The sequence below is a fragment of the Balaenoptera musculus genome, chromosome 17 (assembly GCF_009873245.2).
Source record: "Balaenoptera musculus isolate JJ_BM4_2016_0621 chromosome 17, mBalMus1.pri.v3, whole genome shotgun sequence".
NCBI lineage: Eukaryota > Metazoa > Chordata > Mammalia > Artiodactyla > Balaenopteridae > Balaenoptera > Balaenoptera musculus.
Window position 1 is genome coordinate 35,007,501 of NC_045801.1, and position 25,397 is coordinate 35,032,897.

At 40.1% G+C, this 25,397-nt stretch overlaps 1 protein-coding gene across 7 annotated transcripts in view; it reads left to right on the plus strand.

The window, feature by feature from the left end:
- NCALD (neurocalcin delta) overlaps window positions 1–25,397 on the plus strand; it is a 432,634-nt gene that overhangs the window by 164,613 nt on the left and 242,624 nt on the right. For 2 of the 7 annotated variants that reach the window (XM_036830304.1, XM_036830306.1), the window contains exon 3: window positions 1,780–1,848. The exons of the other annotated variants lie outside the window; for them this stretch is intronic. The gene's annotated coding sequence lies outside the window, so the exon portion shown is untranslated. The remainder of the gene's footprint in view (window positions 1–1,779; window positions 1,849–25,397) is intronic. 7 annotated transcript variants of the gene reach the window in all.

Here is a 25,397-nt window from a genome sequence, read left to right on the forward strand (position 1 = left end):
AACAGTGCTCCCCTCGCCCCCTCTCCCGCCTGCCCCACCACATACACACAATACATGCTTCGATTGAAGGGTTAAGTTCTGTTTTAACGAACATCATTATGGTGTAGAGACTGGTTTGTGGAATCAGATAGGCCTGGGATGACATCCCAGGTCTTCCATCTATTACCTGGGTGACGTTGCCCACATAACTTAATCTCTTTTCAGCTTTCTCATTGGTAAAATCGGGAGAATACTATTGTAGTATTCACCTTATAGAATTCATGGGAAGGCGAAATGAAATATAAGTGACTTAAAGCACTTAAGACAGGACCTGACTCAAAAAAAAAAAAAAAAAAAAAGACAGGACCTGACTCAGTAAATGACAGTAATGAGAATGAAGATGGTGATCGTAGCTGGGAGCCTGGATGGGGCATTTGGAAATAGTTTGACCTTGGCTCTGATACACATGCTCTTAATCTCTAGTTTCTTGACCAAGATAATAGGATCTGTTTAAATTAATAAAAAGGAAAAGGAGGTAAACGTAGTTGGGATATATATGAGTAATCATATTTTCTGGACTCAAAAGATCACCACATGTAGACTGACAAGCATGTATATGCATTTCTCTGGAGAGGGGGCAGAATATTTGTATCTGGGCCACTGGTCACCGTGTAACATGGGCTGCCATCTCCCGTAACAAAAAAGCTACTGAGAAACGACAAGGGGCTTGTTGGGAACGGGTACAGAGTGGGGAGAGAAGGAAGAGAGGACAAAGCCTGGGGGCTTTCTCATTTCCTGCTCTATTTACCATGACTTGCCTATAGCTTTTATAGCCTGGTCCTTAAATAATTGAAGACCATCTTCAGTACCAAAATCTTCCATTAATTTCACTTAAGTGAGTAATGTGCCCTATAGCCCTGTGCTGAACTAGGATGGAAATTCTGTGCATCACACTGTGAGAGGACCCCCGTGAGTGATAAAGAGGGAGTTCATTGTAGCAGAGCCAAGGTCTGCCTGAGAGAAGCCGCCAGAGTGAATGCACCTGCCTGTGAGTGTTGACCTGTGGGGCCTTTAATGGGATTTCTGTTTGAAATTGGTTGTATCTAAGGGGCCACGTTGAAATCCCCTCATTAGCACCAAGTTTGTTGCTTGAAAAATTCAGCTTCTGTGAAAATTCGTTCATTATTTTTTTAGTGCCTTTTAGCATTTTGAGCACTTAGAATGACTCTTTAGGAAACAACAATTCCAACAAAAAATGTCCTAAAGGAAAGAAAAAAAGCCTCTCAATTCTCTTAGAATACTTGTTTTTCAGCAGAGGTATCTAAACATAGTAGAGTGTGGATAGTGAATAAAAATAGTTTAGGACAAAAATAGAAAATAGAGGCTTGTTCTCCTGGTATGAAAACATGTGTAACGATCACAACGTTTCTTTTTTTCCACCTTAACCATTTCTGAGTAACATTTCAGGCTGGGCAAACAGTTATTTTTCCTCTCCATCTCTAAGTCCCTCCCTTGGCTTTTCAAAGGACTTGGATTTCTGTGTCTTTGTTTCTTCTTTAAATGTGAATTTCCATTAGGAGAAGATTCAGAAAAGACTGTAGTGAGATGAAGTATGTCCATGTAAACCTGCTATTTCCTCTGCTTAGTCAGGATACCCTTCCCCAACTTCCCATCCCTCCCCTCCCCCACATTCCCCTCCCCCATCCCGCCCCTTTGCCTTGTGTACTCAGCATTGGCATTTCTCCTGCATAGCACCTATCATAGTAATAACCTAAAAATAAATTTTGTAATTTATTTTAGAATATCTCCTTTTTTTGCTGGACTGGAATCTCTATGACGGCAGGAGGGGAGATTGTCCTGTTCACCTTGGTACATACTGGGCCTGGCTCAGTGACTGGCACATCACAGGAGCTCAGTTTATATTCTGAGTAATAGCTAACATTTATTGAATAACAGGCAAACTGCTAATGAAAGAATCAGCCTTCAAAATACTTGCATCCATTAAACTACAAAGTATAAAAAATCCACGTGAGACTTACTTGTATATTGCTTTGAATTTTTAAGTCATGGTATATATCAAATGCTACAACTAAGTTGGATATGAACATTTGAGTTTCTAAAAGTGTGCATTGATTTCAAATAAATTATTGTATCTTCTCATCCCTGTGTGAGATAGAGAAGAGGTAGGTAGTTTTACTAAATTACAACTAGCATAGGGAGAGTAAGTCATGGGTGAGGGTAGGTCCCCAAGCCCTGGCCTCTCACGAGAGCAGTCAAAGAAACATCCTTATATTACCAGTCAGGGTCCCATCAGGAAGTGAAGGCACCCTTGAGCTGGCCATTCAAGCAGAATTTAACAAAATGAAAGTGAGGCTAGGGTTTATAGAAACTATTAAGAGATAATGCAGTACCCCAGGGCTAGCTACAGCTGGGAGCCTTTACTCCCACTAGTCCTGAAAGGTCAGGGGATGGAGAGTTACTAGAATCCACAGAGAGTGGCTGAAAGGAAAGGGCCATCCAATAGGAGCTGTGCCCTTTGGTAGGAGCACTGCCAGCCCATGGCATCCTGGAAGGGAGGAAGCTGGGGCAATGCAAACAGCACCTTCAACCTTCTCCAACTTCCTAACCTCCTGCCAGTGCCTTCTATGGATACAATCCAACCGGAAGTCAGGGGATAAGGGAACCCATTGATTTAGTCCATAAGGGTCAGGTGGAGCAGGTTGGAGAACGAATGGGAGGTGCAAAGAGAAGATAAAAGGTAAAGGAGATAGAAGACACAGCCACATTCTCTTCACTGAAACCCACCGGAGGACAAAGGAACCCTGGAAAGTGTGGCATGAGGTTATTTATGTGAGGTCCTTGGAGGGTCAACCTGGGCACTGTTCCAGTGAGAAGTGTTATATCCAATGCCGTGGAGCAGCTCACTTTACATCCTAGCTGTCTCAGTAACTGGTCATTTGTTCAGCAAGTATTTGCAAGCCCTTTGCTGTGTTGGGTGTGAGAGCTTGTAAGGGAGGTTTCTGGTGCCCTCATTTTCCTTTAGTGCAAGGCTGTATCTGTAGGCTGTCCTTGAGTGCAGGTACTCAAGGTGAGGTTCCCAGACCAGCGGCAGAGCAGCAGCAGCACCTTGGAGCTGATTAGAAATGCAGATCCATGACCACACCCTGATCTTCCGAATCAGCGTCTCTGGGTTGGGGTTCAGAAAACTGTGTTTTAACAACTCTCCAGGTGATTCCTAGCAGGCTGAAGATTGAGAAGCTTTAGCAGATATTATAAACTTTTGGAACATGAAAAAATAAGCGCATGGCTGTTGAGTAACACACACACGCACACACACACTACTGCAGTTCACACAATTTTATCTTAATCTTGGCATATTTTCAAATAGTCCTGTAAAATAAGGAAATTGGATTAAAGAAGTGGTTTCCAAAGAGTGTTTATCTGATCCCTTTCAGAGCCAAGGGGGTCACTGGGCCAATCCACTCAACTAAAATGATACACTTATTTTTATAATATTTCATTTGGACACGGGGTTCTAAGGCTTAAGAAGCTTTGAAAACCCCTGTTTGAGATGATCAAAGATTCCCTCTTGTTCAAATGTTCCATGGTGTTGTATATATGTGTCAATTGCATTGATGATGTATGGAATCTATATTTATAGCTTACATAGATGCATATTTTGTTTTATTTCAAAATATTAGAATGGCCAGAGGTGTTATTTTTCCATTTCCTGCCCTTTGTGGTACAGCTAAAGTGGTGTACCCATAAACCTTTCCACCATGTGAATGCGTGTGTGATTTCCAGAATGGCAGTTACTTCTTGGCAACATGTCCTTAGTTGTTTTATCTCTTATTGCTGTTTTGAACACAAAGAATTTGCGGAAAGTGTCACTACATTTCTGCTTGCATCGGCTCTTGTGTCTGAACTGTCCATGTAAGCATTAGGCTATTAAATATTTAAAAATGGAAAGTGGTGTGGTTCGGCAGGCAGGCTCAGCGTTGGTCTCATCCTGGTTCTGTATTTGGCCTACAAATCCAAAACCTTGGGCAATCACCCATTATTCCTGTACTTGCATTTTCTTATTTGTCAAAAAGCCATAATAATATATTGCCTGCCTGTATTAAATGTGGTGGCTCCAAAATTTCCGCTTAGAAGGGTGTTTGCGGCAGTAGCCTTGTTGCTGGAGGTGGGGAGTAGAATAAGGGCTTACTTGTCTTGAGGGCACATTTGTAAAGCAAGCACACACTAGTTTTCTTAGTTTGTGTATCAAAATTCATAAAATTAAAAAATTTCCAAAAAACCTTTTTTTTATACTCTATGGAAAATTAATAGAATGGCGATAAATTATATCAAAGAATACTCTTTAAAAAATTAAATTGGCTTTTGAGGAGAAATTATTGGGGCAGGAAGAACTAAAGTTTTTGCCCCCAGCCACTTCTTTTTTTATTGAATATAGTTGATGTACAACATTAATGTTAGTTTCAGGTGTACCATATAGTGATTCGACATTTAAATACATTACAAAATGATCACGGTAAGTCTAGTAACCATCTGTCTCCATACAGAGTTATTACTGAACATATTCCTTATGCTGTATATTACATCCCGTGACTTATTTATTTTATAACTAGAAGTTTGTACCTCTTAATCCCCTTCATCTATTTCACCCACCCCTGCCCCCGTCCCCCACCCCTTTGGCAACCACCCATTATTCTCTGTATCTGAGTCTGTTTTTATTTTGTTTGTTCATTTGTTCTGTTTTTTAGATTGCACATATAAGTGAGATCATACAGTACTTGTCTTTGTCTGACTTTTTTCACTTAGCATGATACTCTCTAGATCCATCCAGGCTGTTGCAAATGTCAAGGTTTTATTTTTTATGGTTGAGTCATATTCCATTGTTTATATATACCACATCTTCTTTATCCATTCTACTGATGGACGTTAGGTTGCTTTCACATCTTGGCTATTGTAAATAATGCTGCAGTGAACATAGGGATGCGTATATCTTTTCAAATAAGTGTTTTGTTTTCTCTGGATAAATACCCAGAAGTGAAATTGCTGGATTGTAGTGTAGTTCTATTGTTAATTTTTTTGAGGAAACTTTATACTGTTTTCCATAGTGGCTGCACCAATTAACAGTCCCACCAACAGTGTACTAGGGTTCCCTTTTCTCCACATCTTCACCAACACTTGTTATTAGTTGTCTTTTTGATGATAGCCATTCTTACAGGTGTGAAGTGGTTTCTCATTGTGGTTTTGGTTTGCACTTCCCTGATGATTAGTGATGTTGAGCATCTTTTCATGTGTCTGTTGGTCATTTGTATGTCTTCTTTGGATAAATGTTTATTCAGGTCCTCTGCCCATTTTTTAAATTGGGTTGTTTGTTTTTTTCATATTGAGTTGTATGAGTTTCTGATATATTTTGGATATTAACCCCTTTTTGGATATATTATTTGCAAATAATCTTCTTCCATTCAGTAGGTTGCCTTTTTGTTTTGTTAATGGCTTCCTTCACTGTGCAAAAAGTTTTTAGTTTTATGTGGTCCCATTTGTTTATTTTTGCTTTTGTTTCCCTTGCCAGAAAAGACAGATCCCCCCAAATATTGCTAAGACAGATGTCAAAGAGCATACTTCCTAGGTTTTCTTCTGGAGGTTTTATGGTTTCAGATCTGACATTTAAGTCTTTAATCCATGCATCTGAAAAGAATGTATTCTACTGCTTGGGGATAAAAATATTCTGTATATACCTATTAATTCTATCTGATCTAATGTGTCATTTAAGGCTGATGTTTCCTTATTGATCTTCTGTCTGGATAATCTGTCCCTTGATGTAGCTGGTGTGTTAAAGTACTCTACTACACTAAGTCCCCTACATATGAACCTTCAAGTTGTGAACTTTCAAAGATGCGAACGTGTGTTCACATGTCCCATCACGTAAGTTAGTTCACGTGTCTGGTGTACATTGTCACGTGCATGCATCCTCTATAAGTGGTTGTGCTTTTGTGTACTCTACAGTACAGTACTGTACAGTAGTACAGTATTTTTATTTCAAGCCTAGGATGTCCAGAAGCAAGTGTAAAAGCAATGATGATGTAGCTGGTACTGCTAAGAAGCGCCAAGCGGTAATGATGGAACTTGCTGTGCAACACAAGGAGCTTACTAAAGAAGACCTGATGGAATTGGAGGCCCAGAGAAAGAATGAAGAGAGACAAGAGGAAGAAGAAGTAACTGAAGAACTGAAGTGATTCACTATGCAGGAAATGGCAAGGGGATTTTCTTTATTTGAGGAGGCACTGTTAGTTTTTGAGGCATAGGACCCGAACGTAGAATGGTACACAAGGGTTGCAGCAGCCACTCAGAATGCAGTCCAGTGCTACCGTGTCATCTATGATGAGAAAAAAAGAGGTACTACACAGACATCACTGGATCGTTTTTTCAAGAGCGTAGATAGAATTGAATCCAGCAAGGAACCAGAACCTGTGCCATCAGTGTCAGGCGTGAGTGAAACTGCAGCTTGCCCTCCGTCTCCTATTGCTGAGGATCCTTCAGCTCTACCATCTCCCACCTCCTCTCCCTCCTCCAGTCAGTAACTCTTCTTGCCTGTTCACTCGATGCGAGCCCCTCTATGCCAGCTGTTGTACTGTACTACTGTACTTTTCAAGGTACTGTACTGTAAGATTTAAAATGTTTTCTTTATTTTTTGTGTTTTTTTATGTATTATTTGTGTGAAAAGTATTATAAACCTATTATAGTACAGTACTATATAGCTGATTGTGTTAGTTGTGTACCTAGGCTAACTTTGTTAGACTTATGAACAAATTGGACTTATGAACTTGCTCGCAGAATGGAACTTGTTTGTATGTAGAGGACTTACTGTATTATTGTGTTACTGTCAGTTTTTCACATTATGTTAATATTTGCTTTATGTATTTAGGTGCTCCTATGTTGGGTGCACATATATTTATAATTGTTATATCTTCTTGAATTGATCCCTTTCTCATTATGTAATGTCCTTCTTTGTCTCTTGTTACAGTTTTTGTTTTAAAGTCTGTTTTGTCTGATATAAATATTGCTACCCCAGCTCTCTTTTTAATTTCCATTTGCATGGAATATCTTTTTCCAGTCCTTCATTTTCAGTCTGCATGTGTCTTTACATCTGAAGTGAGTCTCTTGTAGGCAGCATATATATGAGTCTTGGTTTTTTTTTTCAGCCCCTCTATATATTTTGATTAGAGCATTTAATTCATTTACATTTAAAGGAATTTTCAATAGGTGTGTGCTTATTGCCATTTGTGGATTGTTTTTTGGCTGTTTTTGTAGTTCTTCTCTGTTCCTTTCTTGCTCTCTTCTCCTGTGATTAAATGACTGCCTTTTGTGTTATGTTTGGATTCTTTTCTATTTTTTTGTGTATCTATTACAAATTTTTGGTTTGTAGTTACCATGAAGTTTATATATAATAATCTATATATAGACGTGATGATTTTAAGATGATTTTACTACTTTTGTCTTTTAACCTTTCTACTAGCTTAATAAGTGGTTGATCTATTACCTTTGTTATATGTTGATCTTTACCAGTGAGATTTTCCTTTCAAAATTTTCATATGTCTAGTTGTGACCTTTTCTTTTTCACTTTAAAAAAGTCCCTTAAACATTTCTTGTAAAGCTAGTTTAGTGGTGGTGAACTCTTTTAGTTTTGTTTGTCTGTAAAACTTCTTACCTCTTCTTCAAATCTGAATGATAATCTTGCCAGGTAGAGTATTCTTTGTTGTATGTTTTTCCCTTTCATTAACTTGACTATATTGTGCCACTCCTTTCTGGGCTGCAAAGTTTCTGCTGAAAAGTCAGCTGATAGTGTTAATGGGAACGTCTGTAAGTAGTTGCTATCCTCTTGGTGCTTTTAATATTTTCTCTTTATTTTTAATTCTTGACATTTTAATTATAATGTGTACTGGTGTGGATCTCTTTGGGTTCATCTTGTTTAGGACTCTCTGTGCTTCCTGGACCTGGATGTCTGTTTCCTTTTACAAGCTAGGGAAATTTTTAGCTATTTTTTCTTCAAAGAAGTTCTCTGCACCTTTCTCTTTCTTTTCTCCTTCTGGGACCCTTATAGAGCAAATATTAGTACACTTGATGTTGTCCCAGATGTCTCTTAAACGATCCTCACTTAAAAAAAAAAAAACATTTTTTTTTTTTCTGTTCAACTTGGGTGATTTCCACTACTCTGTCTTCCAGATCAATGATCCATTTCTCTGTATCATCTAATTTACTGTTGATTGCTTCTAGTGTATTTTTCATTTCAGTTATTGTATTCTTCATCTCTGATTGATTCTTTTTTATATTTTCTAACTTTTGGTTGAAATTCTCACTGTATTCATTCATTCTTCTGAGTTCAGTAAGTATCTTTTTAATCATTACCTTAAACTCTTTATTAGGTAGATTGCTTATCACCATTTTGTTTAGTTCTTTTTCTGAGGTTTTGTTCTTGTTCCTTTGTTAGGAACATATTCCTCTATCTCTTAGTTTGCCCGGATCTCTTTGTTTATGTTTATTTCTGTGTGTGAGGTGTGTCTGTTACATCTCCCAGTCTTGGAGAAGTGGCCTCATGTAGGAGATGCTCTACGGGGCCCAGCAGTGTACTCCCCTCTGGCCACCGGAGCTCGATGCTCTAGGGGTGTCCCTTATGTGGGCTAAATCATGCTTCTGTTGTGCTGGGGCTGATTACTGTGAGTGTGCTGGTAAGCAGGGCTGGCCCTCGGCCTGGCTGTCTCATGCAGTCGCTGTCAGTGCGCTGGTGGGTGGGACAGGCCTCCAGCATGAGTTGCTGTGATGCCTGGTGATATGCCTCTGCTGCGGACCTGCTGGTGGGTACTACTGGGGGGCAAGCCCCCAGTGCTAATTGGCTAGAGGGAGGATTCCCAAATGGTGCTTGCCAGCACCATTGTCAGCGTGGTAGATCAAGATCCCCAGAATGGCTGCCACCAGTATCTCTGTCCCTAGGGGGAGTCCCAGCTGCCTTCTGCCTCTCTGGGAAATTCTTCAAGATCAGCAAGGGAGTTTGTCAAACTGCCCACTTCGTCAAACTACTGGGACTCAGAGAGTGAGATTTTGTGCATGACCTTTAAGACTGGAGTCTCTGTTTCCTATAGCCTTCTAGCTCTCTTGAACAAGCCCCACTTGTTTCAAAGCCAGACATGCTGGGGGGCTCATCTTCCCACTGGGAGACCCCTGGGCTGAGGAGCCTGATGTGGAACGGGGACCCCCTCACTCCTCAGGGAGGGCTTCTGCAGTTGTGATATCCCTCCTGTTGGTGGGTTGCTGACCCAGGGCTGTGGATCCTGACTAGACTGTGTCTCCACCCCTCCCGCTTGTCTCATTGAGGCTCCTTCTTTATATCTTTAGTTGTGGAAAATCTTTTCTACTAGTTTCCAGGTCATTCTCACAGATAGTTGCCCTATAAGTAGTTGTAATTTTGATGTGCCCGTGGGAGGAGGTGAGCTCAGGGTCTCCCTACTCCACCATCTCAATCTGTCTCCCCCACCCACTTCTTGGCATAGCTCCTGGTTGACCCTGGCATATTATGAAGGTAATAAACCAATGAAAGAACTGAGCAAGTACAAGAATGAAAGGATTATCAAGTTGGTAGTATTTAAATTTCCTTAAGTTTCTTTAAAGAAGAAGCAGTGTTCAATTCATCTTTGTGCCTTTCCCCACCAACTCTGCACCTACTGCAGTGCCTGTCTTTTAGTAGCTATTTAAATAAATACATAAAGTGTACGTAAATGTGTAACTCAGATGTTACTTAGGTGACTTTGTTCAGTGAAATGTACATAAAATAGACTTGAACTCCATCCTGGGTGCTCTGAAGTCCTGGTGGCTTCTGGTCTCAGGGTCCTCTCTTGCTCTGATTTCTAGTTGCTCCTGAGCTCTTGGTCACATGTGTGGCTCATCTGTAGCTGTACTTCTCTCTCTGCCCTGTGTGGATCCACGTAGAGTTACCAGCCCCCTCTCCTTGGTTTCCCCTAAATAATTCTCATGCCTGGCATTTGTGTGCAGCAAACTTCTCCTAACTATTCAAAGATACTAATTGGAGGATAGTAGCATGTAGATCATTTAGGATTAAATATTAGTTTTGTTCTAAAAAATTCTCCTGGGGTGCATAACTTCTATTTTCTTAATTTCACATTGTGACTGCCTTCTAAAGAGGACAGTATGGAAAAGGTGGTGAGAAAATAACTTCACAGTGGAGAAATCTGACAGGTGATCAAGGTCAACATCAACAGCCTTAAAACATTAATAGTATGTACCTTGATATGATAATACATTCTTAGCTCTATGATCATCCTCCTAAACTTACCCAAACCTCGTAACCCCATTCTTTTTTTTTTTAACATCTTTATTGGAGTATAATTGTTTTACAATGGTATGTTAGTTTCTGCTTTATAACAAAATGAATCAGCTATACATATACATATACCCCCATATCTCTTCCCTCTTGCATCTTTGTCCCTCCCACCCCTCTAAGTGGTCACAAAGCACTGAGCTGATCTCCCTGTGCTATGCAGCTGCTTCCCACTAGCTATCTCTTTTACATTTGGTAGTGTATATTTGTACATGCCACTGTCTCACTTTGTCCCAGCTTACCCTTCCCCCTCCCGGTGTCCTCAAGTCCATTCTCTAGTAGGTCTGCGTCTTTATTACCGTCCTGCCCCTAGATTCCTCATGACCTTTTTTTTTTTTTTTTAAGATTCCAAATATATGTGTTGGCATACGGTAATTCTTTTTCTCTTTCTGACTTACTTCACTCTGTATGACAGACTCTAGGTCCATCCACCTCACTACAGATAACTCAATTTCGTTTCTTTTTACAGCTGAGTAATATTCCATTGTATATATGTGCCACATCTTCTTTACCCATTCATCTGTTGATGGACACTTCAGTTGCTTCCATGTCCTGGCTATTGTAAAAAGAGCTGCATTGAACATTGTGGTACAGGACTCTTTTTTAACTATGGTTTTCTCAGGGTATATGCCCAGTAGTGGGATTGCTGGGTCATATGGTAGTTCTATTTTTAGTTTTTTAAGGAACCTCCATACTGTTCTCCATAGTGGCTGTATCAATTTACATTCCCACCAACAGTGCAAGAGGGTTCCCTTTTCTCCACACCCTCTCCATCATGTATTGTTGGTCGATTTTTTGATGATGGCCATTCTGACTGGTGTGAGGTGATACCTTACTGTAGTTTTGATTTGCATTTCTCTAATGATTAATGATGTTGAGCATTCTTTCATGTGTTTGGTGGCAATCTGTATATCTTCTTTGGGGAAATGTCTATTTAGGTCTTCTGCCCATTTTTGGATTGGGTTGTTTTTCTGATATTGAGCTGCATGAGCTGCTTGTACATTTTGGAGATTAATCCTTTGTCAGTTGCTTCCTTTGCAAGTATTTTCTCCCGTTCTGAGGGTTGTCTTTTCATCTTGTTTATGGTTTCCTTTGCCGTGCAAAAGCTTTTAGGTTTCATTAGGTCCCACTTGTTTATTTTTGTTTTTATTTCCATTTCTCTAGCGGGTGAGTCAAAAAGGATCTTGCTGTGATTTATGTTATAGAGTGTTCTGCCTATGTTTTCCTCTAAGAGTTTTATAGTATCTGGCCTTGCATTTAGGTCTTTAATCCATTTTGAGTTTATTTTTGTGTATGGTGTTAGGGAGTGTTCTAATTTCATTCTTTTACATGTAGCTGTCCAGTTTTCCCAGCACCACTTAATGAAGAGGCTCTCTTTTCTCCACTGTATATTCTTGCCTCCTTTATCAAAGATAAGGTGACCATATGTGCGTGGGTTTATCTCTGGGCTTTCTATCCTGTTTCATTGATCTATATTTCTGTTTTTGTTCCAGTACCATACTGTCTTGATTACTGTAGCTTTGTAGTATAGTCTGAAGTCAGGGAGCCTGATTCTTCCAGCTCCGTTTTTCTTTGTCAAGATTGCTTTGGCTATTCGGGGTCTTTTGTGTTTCCATACAAATTGTGAAATATTTTGTTCTAGTTCTGTGAAAAATGCCAATGGTAGTTTAATAGGGATTGCACTGAATCTGTAGATTGCTTTGGGTAGTATAGTCATTTTCACAATGTTGATTCTTCCAATCCAGGAACATGGTATATCTCTCCATCTGTTTGTATCATTTTTAATTTCTTTCATCAGTGTCTTATAGGTTTCTGCATACAGGTCTTTTGTCTCCTTAGGTAGGTTTATTCCTAGGTATTTTATTCTTTTTGTTGCAATGGTAAATGGGAGTGTTTCCTTAATTTCACTTTCAGATTTTTCATCATTAGTGTATAGGAATGCAAGAGATTTCTGTGCATTAATTCTGTATCCTGCTTCTTTACCAGATTCATTGATTAGCTCTAGTAGTTTTCTGGTAGCATCTTTAGGATTCTCTATGTATGGTATCATATCATCTGCAAACAATGACAGCTTTACTTCTTCTTTTCTGATTTGGATTCCTTTTATTTCTTTTTCTTCTCTGATTGCTGTGGCTAACACTTCCAACACTATGTTGAATAATAGTGGTGAGAGTGGGCAACCTGTCTTGTTCCTGATCTTAGTGGAAATGGTTTCAATTTTTCACCATTGAGGACGATGTTGACTGTGGGTTTGTCATATATGGCCTTTATTATGTTGAGGTAAGTTCCCTCTATGCCTACTTTCTGGAGGGTTTTTATCATAAATGGGTGTTGAAGTTTGTCGAAAGCTTTCTCTGCATCTACTGAGATGATCATATGGTTTTTCTCCTTCAATTTGTTAATATGGTGTATCACAATGATTGATTGATGATTGATTTGTGTATATTGAAGAATCCTTGCATTCCTGGGGTAAACCCCACTTGATCATGGTGTATGATCTGTTTAATGTGCTCTTGGATTCTGTTTGCTAGTAATTTTGTTGAGGATTTTTGCGTCTATGTTCATCAGTGATATTGGCCTGTAGTTTTCTTTCTTTGTGACATCTTTATCTGCTTTTGGTATCAGGGTGATGCTGGCCTCGTAGAATGAGTTTGGGAGTGTTCCTCCCTCTGCTATATTTTGGAAGAGTTTGAGAAGGATATGTGTTCGCTCTTCTCTAAATGTTTCATAGAATTGGCCTGTGAAGCCATCTGGTCCTGGCTTGTGTTTGTTGGAAGATTTTTAATCACAGTTTCAATTTCAGTGCTTGTGATTGGTCTGTTCATATTTTCTATTTCTTTCTGGTTCAGTGTCAGAAGGTTGTGCATTTCTTCCAGGTTGTCCATTTTATTGGCATATAGTTGCTTGTAGTAATCTCTCATGATCCTTTGTATTTCTGCAGTGTCAGTTGTTACTTCTCCGTTTTCATTTCTAATTCTATTGATTTGAGTCTTCTCCCTTTTTTTCTAGATGAGTCTGGCTAATGGTTTATCAATTTTGTTTATCTTCTCAAAGAACCAGCTTTTAGTTTTATTGATCTTTGCTATCGTTGCCTTCATTTCTTTTTCATTTATTTCTGATCTGATCTTTATGATTTCTTTCCTTCTGCTAACTTTGGTTTTTTTTTTGTTCTTCTTTCTCTAATTGCTTTAGGTGTAAGGTTAGGTTGTTTATTTGAGATGTTTCTTGTTTCTTCAGGTAGGATTGTATTGCTATAAACTTCCCTCTTAGAACTGCTTTTGCTGCATCCCATAGGTTTTGGGTCATTGTGTTTTCATTGTCATTTGTTCCTAGGCATTTTTTTTATTTCTCCTTTGATTTCTTCACTGATCTCTTGGTTATTAAGTAGTATATTGTTTAGCCTCCATGTGTTTGTATTTTTTGCAGATTTTTTTCCTGTAATTGATATCTAGTCTCATAGCATTGTGGTTGGAAAAGTTACTTGATAGGATTTCAATTTTCTTAAATTTACCAAGGCTTGATTTGTGACCTAAGATACGATCTATCCTGGAGAATGTTCCATGCACTTGAGAAGAAAGTGTATTCTGTTGTTTTTGTATGGAATGTCCTATAAATGTCAATTAAGTCCATCCCGTTTAATGTATCATTTAAAGCTTGTTTTTCCTTATTTATTTTCAGTTTGGATGATCTGCCCATTGGTGAAAGTGGGGTGTTAAAGTCCCCTACTATGATTGTGTTACTGTCGATTTCCCCTTTTATGGCTGTTAGTATTTGCCTTATGTATTGAGGTGCTCCTATGTTGGGTGCATATATATTTACAATTGTTACATCTTCTTCTTGGATTGATGCTTGATCATGATGTAGTGTTCTTCTTTGTCTCTTGTAATAGTCTTTGTTTTAAAGTCTATTTTATCTGATAGGAGAATTGCTACTCCTGCTTTCTTTTGATTTCCATTTGCATGGAATATCTTTTTCCATCCCCTCACTTTCAGTCTGTATGTGTCCCTAGGTCTGAAGTGGGTCTCTTGTAGACAGCGTATATACGGGTCTTGTTTTTGTATCCATTCAGCCAGTCTGTGTCTTTTGGTGGGAGCATTTAATCCATTTACATTTAAGGTAATTATCGACGTGTATGTTCCTATTACCATTTTCTTAATTGTTATGGGTGTGTTATTGTAGGTCTTTTCCTTCTCTTGTGTTTCCTGCCTAGAGAAGTTCCTTTAGCATTTGTTGTAAAGCTGGTTTGGTGGTGCTGACTTCTCTTAGCTTTTGCTTGTCTGTAAAGGTTTTAATTTCTCTGTCAAATCTGAATGAGATCCTAGCTGGGTAGAGTAATCTTGGTTGTAGGTTTTTCTCCTTCATCACTTGAAATATGTCCTGCCACTCCCTTCTGGCTTGCAGAGTTTCTGCTGAAAGATCAGCTGTTAACATTATGGGGTTTTCCTTGTATATTATTTGTTGTTTTTCCCTTGCTGCTTTTAATATTTTTTCTTTGTATTTAATTTTTGATAGTTTGATTAATATGTGTCTTGGTGTGTTTCTCCTTGGATTTATCCTGTATGGCACTCTCTGTGCTTTCTGGACTTAATTAACTATTTCCCTTCCCATATTTAGGAAGTTTTGAACTATGATCTCTTCAAATATTTTCTCAGTCCCTTTCTTTTTCTCTTCCTCTTCTGGGACCCCTATAATTCGAATGTTGGTGCGTTCAATGTTGTCCCAGAGGTCTCTGATACTGTCCTCAATTCATTTCATTCTTTTTTCTTTATTCTGCTCTACAGTAGTTATTTCCACTATTTTATCTTCCAGTTCACTTATCTGTTCTTCTGCCTCAGTTATTTTCCTATTGATCCCTTCTAGAGAATTTTTAATTTTATTTATTGTGTTGCTCATCATTGTTTGTGTGCCCTTTAGTTCTTCTAGGTCCTTGTTAAAGATTTCTTTTATTTTCTCCATTCTACTTCTAAGATTTTGGATCATCCTTACTATCATTACTCTGAATTCTTTTTCAGGTAGCCTGCTTATTTCCTCTTCTTTTGTTTGGTCTGGTGGGTTTTTACCTTGCTCCTTCATCTTCTGTGTGTTTCTCTGTCTTCTCATTTTGCTTAACTTACTGTGTTTGTGGTCTCCTGTTTGCAGGCTGCAGGTTCATAGTTCCCGTTGTTTTTGGTGTCTGCCCGCAGTGGCTAAGGTTGGTTCAGTGGGTTGTGTAGGCTTCCTGGTGGGGGGGATTAGTGCCTGTGTTCTGGTGGATGAGGCGGGACCTTGTTTTTCTGCTGGGCAGGTGGTGTGTTTTAGGGTGTCTGTGACTTAATTTTGATTTTAGGCAGCCTTTCTGCTGATGGGTGGGGTTGTGTTCCTGTCTTGCTAGTTTTTTGGCATAGGGTGTCCAGCACTGTAGCTTGCTGGTCGTTGAGTGGAGCTGGGTCTTGGCGTTGAGATGGAGATCTCTGGGAGATTTTCACCTTTTGATATTCCGAGGAGCTGGGAGGTCTCTGGTGGACCAATGTCCTTGCTCGGCTCTTCCACCTCAGAGGCACAGGCCTGACACCTGGCCTGGGCACCAAGACACTGTCATCGACATGGCTCAGAATAAAAGGGAGAAAGAAAGAGAAAGTACAATAAAATAAAGTTATTAAAATAAAAAATAAATATTAAAAAAAATTTTTTTAAATAATAAAAAAAAGAAAGAAAGAAGAGAGCAAACAAACCAAAAAAAAAATCCACCAATGATAACAAGTGCTAAAAACTATACTAAAAAAAAAACAAAAACGGACAGACAGAACCCTAGGACAAATGGTAAAAGTGAAGCTATACAGACAAAATCACACACAGAAGCATACACATACACACTCACAAAAGAGAAAAAGGAAAAAATATATATATCGTTGCTTCCAACGTCCTCCGCCTCAATTTGGGACGATTCGTTATCTTTTCAGGTATTCCACAGATGCAGGCACATCAAGTTGACTGAGGAGATTTAATCCGCTGCTCCTGAGGCTGCTGGGAGGGATTTCCCTTTCTCTTCTTTGTTCGCACAGCTCCTGGGGTTCAGCTTTGGATTTGGGCCCGCCTCTGCGTGTAGGTCGCCTGAGGGCGTCTATTCTTCGCTCAGACAGGATGGGGTTAAAGGAGCAGCTGCTTCGGGGGCTCTGGCTCACTCAGGCCCGGTGGGGGTGGTTGAGGGAGGGGTACGGATGCGGGGCGAGCCTACGGTGGCAGAGGCCGGCGTGACGTTGCAGCAGCCTGAGGCACACTGTGTGTTCTCCCGGGGAAGTTGTCCCCGGATCACGGGAGCCTGGCCGTGGCGGGCTGCACCGGCTCCTGGGAGGGGCGGTGTGGAGAGTGACCTGTGTTTGCACACAGGCTTCTTGGTGGCGGCAGCAGCAGCCTTAGCGTCTCATGCCCATCTCTGGCGTCCGCGCTGATAGTCGCAGCTCACGCCCGTCTCTGGAGCTCGTTTAGGTGGCACTCTGAATCCCCTCTCCTCGCGCACCAGGAAACAAAGAGGCAAGAAAAAGTCTCTTGCCTGTTCGGCAGCTCCAGATCTTTTCCTGGTCTCCCTCCCGGCTAGCTGTGGTGCGCTAACCCCTTCAGGCTGTGTTCACGCTGCCAACCCCAGTCCTCTCCCTGCGATCCGACCGAAGCCCGAACCTCAGCTCCCAGCACCCGCCCACCCCGGCGGGTGAGCAGACAAGCCTCTCGGGCTGGTGAGTGCTGGTCAGCATTGATCCTCTGTGTGGGAATCTCTCTGCTTTGCCCTCCGCACCCCTGTGGCTGCGCTCTCCTCCATGGCTCCGAAGCTTTCTCCCTCTGCCCCCCGCAGTCTCCGCCTGCGAAGGGCCTTCCTAGTGTGTGGAAACCTTTCCTCCTTCACAGCGCCCTCCCAGAGGTGCAGGTCCTGTCCCTATTCTTTTGTCTCCATTTTTTCTTTTTCCTTTTGCCCTACCCAGGTACGTGGGGAGTTTCTTGCCTTTTGGGAGGTCTGAGGTCTTCTGCCAGCGTTCAGTAGGTGTTCTGTAGGAGTTGTTGCACATGTAGATGTATTTATGATGTATTTGTGGGGAGGAAGGTGATCTCCACATCTTACTCTTCCGCCATCTTGAAGCTCCTCCCCCCCAATTCTTATCATGGGGGAAACATCATACAAATCCCAATAGAGAGACATCCTATAATATACCTGACCAGTACTCCTCAAAACTCTCAAGGTCATCAAAAACAAGGAAACTCTGAAATATCATCAAAGCCAAGAAGAACCTAAGGAGACGTAACAACTAAATGTAATGTGGTACCTGGAGCAGAAAAAGGACATTAGGTGAAATCTAAGGAAATCTGAATAAACTGTGGGCTTTAATTAATAACAATGTATCAATACTGGTTTATTAACAAAGGTGCCGTATTAATGTAAGATATTAATAATGGGAAACTATATGGGGACCGGATGTGGTACATGGAACTCTCTTTACAACATGCTCAATTTTTCCATAAATCTAAAATTTTTCTAAAAAATAAAGTCTATTAATCAAGAAAGTTCCCCTGGTCATGCACCTGGAACAGAAAATTTCTCGCTGCCAATTTTCCTCCTTGCATTCCCTATCAAGGTAGTGCCCCCAGTACCCTGCCCATCCACATCCCTGGGCTTCTCTTCCTCATGCCTCTCCTGCTTTGGGGGCATCTCTCAATACACTTCCCCCACTAATCCGTCTTCATTTCTTTCACAGAGCACTTTGGGGGTTCTTTGTTTAACTGTAGTTCATCCAGATGCTCCTGAAGTTATAATTAATGTTTCTTCCCACTGCAAATGAACCAACAAACTGACTCCATTTGTTGAGAGCTGTTCGCCAGCCCAGATCCAGCTCACACTACACAGTTCTTTGGGATTCTGGGGTCACAGTCTGTGCGACCTAGCTCAGGACAGATGAATTGTACCAAGGGGAGCAATGTTCATTGTGGAGAGAAGAGTTTGCTCTTTTTGAAGACTTTATCTCAATATTAATTACATGATTTCTCCCCCAGAGTTCACATTGAAATATTTCTAAACTATGTAAGCAGGTTGGGGAAAAGTAATTTTCAGTGCGGTCAGACAGAGGACACAAAAATGTGCTTGGTGACAGACTCTCTGGAGATAAGTTGCATTCACTGAAGAGCAGATTTCACATTAGCTTCCTTAACTTCATTGTTCTTGTAGAAATTCTCCTCAGGTTGCAAAGTAGGTTTTGTTAGTTTCCTTATGGTCATTCTAAGAAAAATTAAGGGGGTAAAGGGGAAAGGATATTTACTCACATTGTACTGGAGCAGTGCACAGATGATCTCATTTCATCTCTACAGTTTGAACTAAGCGTTTTTGTCACAGTTGTAGCCCAGGAAGCTGAGGTGAATGAACTTGTGTGAAGGTGCAACCCACGAGTGGCCCAGCCAAGTCTGGAGCCCAGAACTGCCTGCCCCCACAAGCCTATGCTCTTCTCACAGAGCTGCCTCCAGATGCAGCCCCTCCAGAGATGCTGCCTGCCACTGGAAGTCCTGGATTTTGTCCTGGTCCTTGGCTTGAGCTTCAGTTTGTTGTCAGTGCTTTCCAGAGGTAGAAACGTTTATTTACACATCGCTTTTCATCCTCACCAGTGTTATCATTCTCTTCCTCCTCACATACCCCTAGTGAATTGGTTGACTCCTGCTGGGGATTTTGTAAAAATACATAGAAAGGCTATTTCGACACTATTCTCTTCCCACCCAAAACAAGTTTAAGGGTCCACTTCCCCAGGTGCAGAAGGTGGCAGGGCTTTCTTCTGATCCATTACATATTTTCTCATACCTTTCCCAGCTTTCTCATACATGGTAGCTACAAGATGAAGGGAAAAGGGAACATGATCGGGGTCAGACGGGCAGCCAGGTGGAGAAAAATAGAGTCAGGAAGGCCAGGTTAGTCCTTCTGGGGTCTCCATCTTTTATTAAGCCATTTCAGTAAAAAACAGAGGCAAGACTGACTCGTATCCACTGTGGGTCCAGTACCACTTTGGACCATCATCTAACCTTTGCACTCTGAGGGAAGGGGTGATGTTGCAAAGACAGCAGAAGTTAAGTTGAAGACCATGGCGGACACTGAAGCCTTAAGCCTTCAGGGAAATGATCTCAGCAGGGAGGAGAAATTTAAATAGCGTTGTAGCTGGCACAGTTGATCCAACTTAGTGGGTTTATGAGTTTTTTCTGAATTATTGTTTTTTTTAAATCAAGCCTGATACAACACTGGTAGAAGTTGAATTCTATAATATGCTTTCTTAAGAAGTGCCTAGTTTTTGTTAAACCACATGGGAAGTTCGAGCCCTGAAACTTAAGTATATAGAGGAACATACTGCTAGAATACGGTTATTTCACACAGTTTATAAAACTATTTTGGGGGCAGATAGAGCTTTACTAGTTAGGGCCACAGAAATTCTGCAAAATGTCCAGACTCTTTGAATGGTAGAAATCTACCCTCTGGGAAGGGGCAAGCAGTAGCAGTGATGGGAAATTAGCATGGAATCATTTTGTTATTACAACACTATTACAATGCAATACATAATGCAATTAAATTGTCCATGTGGCTACAAAGAGGTTGGAAGGAAAAGTAGAAATCAGAAAAATCAGTTTAAGTGAATAAACGTCCATAATTTCCTTGTTAAGAGCTTACATAAAAGGCATAAAGGAAGTTGTTATTACTTGCATTCTGAGTATCTGGAAGTGGGCTTGGAAATGGTTTGTGTTAGCTAAGTACCTACAGAGATAATCCATTGATGAGAAAAATGAAGCTAATAAGAGGCAAGTTTGAGGCTAGGTACTTAATGTTTATAGCTTCTTCTTTGTTTGTTTATATTCTGAGAGCACTTTGGGAATTGTACCTAAATGGCTAAGCCAAATGATTTATGCTTTATTATCTATAAACACACGCATGTAATTAGATTTACTCCTGCTGTTTACATTTTCCAGATCTGAAATAAACTTAACAGCTTGGACCTATTTATTCTACAGAAGGTTGAAATTTGTAAAGTATTAGGGCAGATCATATGAAATTGCTTTTGAAAGTCAAAAAGAGCCAAATATTGGCAACTTCATGTGATTCAATCTAATATGTGAACGCGCTTGGTAAATTCTAGATGTGTCACAAAATGCAATGAAATATCATCCATTATCTGGTGTTAATTATCAAGGATGAAGCTTCATATTGGAAGAAATTTAAAAGTCCTCCTGAGGTTTGTCCTGAAGCTTTTTTTTTTGCCAGCAGAAGCTGTCCTGGTCTCTCATAGCCAGTGGGCCCACCTAGGAGTTGGCAAACCTGGGCTCTACTTATGTCTTCTTTAAAAGAGATGATAATTAATGTAATTAATACTTTCCCCAACCTGCGTCTTTTTCAGGATTTCTTTTATGGTCAAATGAAATAAGCATTGAAGGGCTTTTTTTTGTCTTTTATTTTTTTTATTTTTATTTTTTATGGATGCATGGGTGGGTGGATGGATGGATGGGTGGGTGGATGGAGCAGTGGGTATCTGGGGGATGGGTAGGTGGGTGAGTCCATGGAGGGAGGTGTTGGGGTTGGATACCACTGCAGACAGCATTGAAGGGCTTTGAAAGGTTAAAAATTATGTTGGGTAACATAGTATCATTATCATCATGGCTAATTATAGGGGAATCCGATTGAGACTGTTCAGACAGGAGAACATAATATTGAATAAGACAAACCACCCAGACTCCTCTGTCCATTCTGGGAAGTAGATCCATCAGCTAATGCAGGCAGGAGATTTCTCCCCTTAATGTGATAACGGGTTAGAAGAGCTCGGTTTAGATAAAAATGGAGATACCATTTGGATGGCACCTTATTTTTTTTAAATTAAAAATATCTTTAGCTATGTGCTGAGAACAGAACAAATGGTTCTGTATGTCACCAGATCTAACGAGACAGGTGGTGTGTTCAGCTTTGCCCTGGGTGCTTTTCTCACGTGCAGAGAAAGCCCATGTTGGCAAATTCCAAGGTGGTTTAACGAATGAACCAATGGAAGTTTCAACCTGCTGTCCCTCCTGTGAACACAGTAGAATCAATCACAGTTCACCTGGGACTGTATTCCAAAGCAACCTGGGGACCCAGAGATGCTTAAATTACACGTTGCTATCAGGTCTTTTTCATCAGGCTGTGGAGCATCAAACAAGCTGCTTCAGGAACATGTTCATCAGTTCTCTCTATTTACATTTTGGGGTTTGCTGATATTTTATTTGGAGGGGAAAGTCACTGATAGACTTTGAAGAGCACAGTGTAGAAAGCACATGCCATTTGGGCTTTTTTTGTTGTTTGTTTTTTGTTTGTTTTACATAAAAGTGTGTGGAGGGTTTTGGGGTGAGTCTTCTGTTAAGACTCAGGTAGCATTATGACCCACCTTACAGATAAGAAGACTGAGCTTCAACAGCACAGCACTCTAGGCAGTGCCTTGGTCTCAACCACTGACCTCAAAGAGATGACCTTCATTTACCATGACTTAGTCCTAGATGGTTAAAACTCCAGCATGGAAAAATCTATTTGTCACAAAAATTATGTATTGATCTCCTTGTTGTATCCAGAAAAGTTGCTCTAAGCTACAGGGGGCCTGGTGAAGGGGGAACTTAAATTTATTCTTCTTCTTTTAAGCAAGACAAACTGTCCTTTAAAGTTGTTGGCCGTTTCTGTTTCCAGTTTTTGTGATTCTTCACCTGGAAAGAAAACTTCTTGATTCTGGGAAGACCCACTTGAGTAGTCCCCTTTAGTTGTGTAGATATCAAGCAAACACCAAGCCACTCTTCTGAGAATGTAACAGGAGAGTTTGGGGAGAAAACTTGAGGTATAGAAGAACAGAGGTGGTCATAGATTCTCCAGCAAGTTATTATGCAGAAGTGAATGGCTCCTGGGTGGAGTGATGGGCAGATTTGCATATGGTCTCTTAAAGGGCCACCCTCTATATTCTGTTTCCCTTTGAGGATCTAACTTGTTTTCCTGGCTAGCAATCTGGATTCCATACTCCAGAGCTGTCAGAGGGGATGTTCTGATGGTAGAACCTGAAAATGGTTCAGTGTGTGTGTGTGTGTGTGTGTGTGTGTGTGTGTGTGTGTAAATTACAAGAGCTGTATCAACAAGCTGCTCTAATGCTGGGAAACCAGGCCTGCTTTGGAGGAGTGTGTCCAAGAAAGTGAGGCTGGGAGAGAATCCTCACCCTCAGTTGTCTAACTGGGCCTCAGTTCCCATGACTCTCACTAGCATGGGTGAGCCCTTAGGCCCTCGGGTTCTGGGCCACCTGCTAGTTGACAGGCCCTAGCAAGAGTACTAGATTCTGCTTTAGCACTGTGTCACTGTGGGTTGTCTACAGTGGCAGAGAACAGGACATTTCAACCTATGCATCCAACTTTCTACCTCTTCCTTTGCAAAGGGACGGTAACCACATCTGACTACTTGGGTTGAATGAGGGTCCCCAGGATTCTTGTCCCATCCAGGCAGGGGTTCCCCAGGAAGAAAGACCTCCTTACCATAACAAGAAGTGATCCTGGAGTCATTTTGTTTTCACACCAAAATGTGGTGAAGAAGCACTTAAGTGTTCCCCAATAAACATCTTTAAATTCCTTGATTCTATTTGCTCCCCTCCTCTTGGAGAAAGGGGAATTAAGCACACAACCTTAGCAGCTTCTGTTGTGGTTTATAACACTGTTCAAGGCCCAATGGTAAAATTTTAAGATTTTAAGATCCTAGTAAGCACCATGTTATCACTAACAGATAGATAAGAAGTGGAAATAATTAGAATTTAGTTTGTTCCAGAAAATTTCAGCAGTTATTTGGAAAGCTGTAGTTCTTTCTTTTCATCAAGCATTCCAACTACTTGTTATATACATGTGTTATCATGTACTACTGAACACACTCATGTGTTCTGTAAAATTAGAACACATCATGCAATATATATTATTTTGCTTCCTAATTTGTTTTTTCCACATAACAGTATTTTGTGTTATTAAATATTTTTCAGAAGTACAACTTTTAATGGGTACTTTGTATTCTCTTGTATAAATGCTCCATAATTTATTTCAGCAATGGATACTTTCATTTTCACTATTAGAAATGATGTTATGATGAACATCCTAACAGAGAAGATTCTGTGATTTTCCTTTTAAGGTAGACTCCCAAATACGAATTTTGTGGGTCAGAAAGGAATTGTAAGCCTCTTCATGCCTATGGCAAACAGTTCTAGATGAGAATGCTAGGTTTAACACATTGTTGTCAACATAGATATTGTCCTTTAAAAGAAGTTTTTACCAACTTGATCAGTTAAAAATGGGTAACTTTTTTCCATTTTTTTGCTTTGATTGCTGTTGAGTCAAATATCTTATTATAATGATAATTTATGTTTTGTGAATTGTCTAATCATGTTCTTTATTTGTTGAAAATAAATACATTAAAGTATTTACTTTTCATTATTTCATTATTTGCAAGAATTCTTTATATTTTTAGGAATGTTAGCTCTTTGTCACTATCATTGCAAATATTTTCCTAATTTTTATACTGTTTGTTGATATACCAAAGCTTAATTTTTACGTAGTTAAATCTATCAATTTACTCTTTATGATTTTCTGCTTCATATTATTAAATAATGAATAAATATGAATAATGTTCTGAGAATAACATAGTACAGCATTGCTGTTCCTTATAAATAATTCAGGCCACAGAAAATATTTTCTAAAAATGAATGTTATTACTGTTGACTTACTGTTGCTCTTTTATTATGCTTTGGAGGAAATGAGTTTTCCTAATACACTCTTTAGGAAACCCTTGGGAAGCACTCTTTTTTAGGTGTTTCCCATTCCAGGCCAAAATATTTTCTATTTTTATGAAATATACAGAATGTGCTGTCATACCTCTTTTCCTGTGGGACTCTACTTTTTGTCTTTCCACTTTAGGCAAGTCCTTCTTTGTCCTTATGGATAATTTGGATTTCTGTAAATATTTAGACATTTAGACAGATGTTTTCATGTGGTATTTGTGGCAGAAATTGACTGGCTGCTCACCAGGATTGTGTCCTTTTCCTCCTGGTCATACAGCTAAATATGTTTCTTAGGCATGTGTTTTTAGTCACACATGGCATCTCACTGGGTTATAGCCAATGGAATGTGAGTAGAAGTGATGTGCGCCACTTCCAGACTTGGACATAACCACACCTTTTACCAGATCCTCTTTCTTCTTTCTGTTTCCGTGGTGGCTTTGGAAGGCAGGTGTTGAAGTTGGTAGAGCCATAAGAGAGTGAGATCCTGAGACCCTGAATCCTGAATCCTGAGACCAGTCAGAGCTTTGAGTCTTTGTGAAGGAGAAATAAACTTCTATTGGATTAAGCCACTGAAGTCTGGTTAAAGCAGCTGGTGTTAACTTGACTAATATTCTTATGGTCAAATTAGAGAAAATTTAGATTTGTAACAGACTGAACATTGTGTGCAAAAAAAGTAGATTGCTGTGGGCTGATGTCAGTGTGTAGGGATCTGTCTAGAGGCATGCCATTGTACTCTGTCCTTCTATCCATGGATAAGAGGTGGTGAGAGGTCTGGAAGGTGGGGAAGCAGATACTTAGAAGGCACAAGCCATGATCGATAGTTTCATATATCTCAAGGTCTTTTCATGTGTGATTCAAGGGAGGAGAATTATGACTAGTGACGAGAAATTACACGAAGGCATATTTTAGCTTGTCACAAAGAATTTAAAATCATAAATAGAATAAATAATCAAATAGAATACACTGCCTTGGAAGAATATGAATTCCCATTCATTTTAAAAGACTGATAATTACCTGTCATGGAAGCCTTTGGTGGGAAGTAAAATTATAAAACCATTAAGATCCTTTCCACATCTAAGATTCAGTGAGATTATGAACTACTGTAACATATTGTTGTCATGGTCAACTCCCCACTGGTATCTTTCAGATAGTTTCTCTCTTCCTCAGATTATAGGGCTGGCAGGAACCACTGCAGGCTGTGTTGGTGATGGCCTCAT